Below are 2,298 nucleotides of genomic sequence, written 5' to 3'. Positions count from 1 at the left end.
TAGCAATTTTATAAAAAAAAAAAAAAGCCTCAGGGGGGCCAGCAGGTGGCATGGTGGTTAAAGTGCTGGACACTCCCTCATGGCTGAAAATGGTTCAAGTCCCGGACCTGGTGGCTTGCTTTTTCACCTTCCCCACACCCCTTTCTCTCTGGCCAAATTTTAAAAAATGAATAAATAAATAAAATTAAATAAATAATTTTAAAAAAGATCTCATACCCAACTTCAGTTCTGCCTGTTCATTCCAAATGCCTCTTCTCTCCTCCTAGTCCTAGGAAAATATTGCTCAGTGGAGGCAGGTTTTTGTAAAGAAATACTCATTTTCAAGGAAAGAGCCCTATTAACAACCTAGAGAAACAAGGCAGAGCAGTTGGTGCGCTGTCCTATGGTGTCAAGAGCTCTGCTGTGCAGTTGACATAGCAGGAAGGCAGACTGCACTTCGGCAGTTAATTTTAGAAACCTGTAGGGCTACATTTACTAGTTTCAGGACATCTCTTCCATCTATAACCTAAAGAAACCAAGAATAGAGGAACAGGCAGGAAATGCTCCAGAAACGAACTTACAGTCCTACTAAGGGTGAAGACCCAAATCTAGGGGACTGTCCAGTAGCTGAAATGAGTTTTCCTTGCGTCCTTCCTTTCCTTCTGTTAGTGTGGGGTAAAAGACTGGAGTGGAGAGACAGCCGCAGGGGATTGTTTTTCTGCCAGTTAGAGTTGTACTCTACCAGTTCCTGGAAACGTCTTAGCATGCCTAGAAACAGGAGTGAGCTTACTTGGAAATCATCCAGTTCCTTTGCTTTCCCTTTTGCTGCTTCCAACTCCGTAAGTAGCCCAGCAGAGGGACAAAAAGAAGGTCAAAGTCAAATCTGTTCATTCTACTTGGATAAAGAGGTTGGATAAGCACAACCATAGGCAAATGAATAATTAAAACAAATTTGGAGAGGGGTTGAACACCCCCCAGGTTCCCTATTGCTCCAGCTATTTCTGTCTCCTATAGCATGACATCTCTCCAAAAGCCACCGGTCTTGCTTTGATGTGGTCAGTGGAGGTGGCAAGCCCTGAGGTTATCTCCAGCAGGTTCAGAGATTGAAATAGTACACAATCAGTATCAGAAGAAGGAATAAATGTCTGTTTCACACACACACACACACGTACATAAACACTGCTTTCTGGATTTTAATTCACTTCAGGTCTTGCTTATAAAATGGATGTAGTCTGTAGCATTTCCAGAGGGGCCGGCAGGTGGCACCATGCCGGAAAGTGTTGGACTACCATATGGTTTACCACACGGTTCAAATCCTGAACCTGGTGCCTTGCTTTCTCACCCCCACCCCTTTCTGTATCTGGTCAAATTAAATAATATTAATAATAAATAAAATTAAGCAAAATCACTCTTTTTCTTTAAGTGAGGTTTTTGCTATAGGGCGCGTGCATTTGCTGGACAGAGAAAGTGAGAAATCATGGTGGGGGGCGGGGGCCAAGGGGAGGAGGATGGCCACACTGCAATCCCTTCTCTTCCATTCTCCTCTTGGGATTTTGGGCGTACACACGCCGGCATAAATTTTAAACCCTTGGTCTGAGACTTGAACCGCAGTCGACTACGTGGGAGTCCAGCGTTGTAATCATTACGCCATCTGCTGGTCCCAGTTAAACAACTCTTTAAAAAAGAAACAAAACAAAACAAAAACAAGGAAATATATCTCGGAATGGAAAGTGCAAGTTCCTATTAATTCCATCCTTCAAAGAGACAATGTTTTCTATTTTTCAAATTTATCAGAAACTATTGGGTTAAAAAACTCAAATGAATTTGAAAGTTATTACATACAAGATAGCTTTTTGTGACCGTGACACAAGGAGATTCCATGTACCACTGAAGTTCAAAAATGGGTCCCTACACCTGAGACGACTGGGAATTCCTGCTCTTGTCTACAAATTGCACTAGCTGCTGCGAATCAGTTTTGTCCTTGCCTGCAAGGGGGTTGGAAACGCGCACTTTCAGCCTCCCGGAAGGGGCGTTTCTTGGCGGGCAGGTGCTCAGAGGCGGTGAAAGAGAGAGACAGCCGCCGCCTCCCACACGCCCTCCGCAGTTTGGTAAACAAGGAGACTCCCGCCCCCGGGCTCTAGTCTAGCTCGAAGGAGGCGCCAGGGCCCTAATACAGCTGCTCAAAAAGCCCTCCTATTGGTCCTTCGCAAGTCGCAAAGGATATGGAAATTCTGATTGGTCTGGTTCCCTGTCGGTAAGGGGATTGACGGGTCCCGTCTCCCCGAGCCGCGCCTCTTGGCGCTGACCTCCTCACGGCGA

Source organism: Tupaia chinensis, unplaced genomic scaffold (assembly GCF_000334495.1).
Source record: "Tupaia chinensis unplaced genomic scaffold, TupChi_1.0 Scaffold000479_1, whole genome shotgun sequence".
In the NCBI taxonomy this organism is placed as follows: Eukaryota; Metazoa; Chordata; class Mammalia; order Scandentia; family Tupaiidae; genus Tupaia; species Tupaia belangeri.
This window is presented reverse-complemented; position numbering follows the sequence as displayed.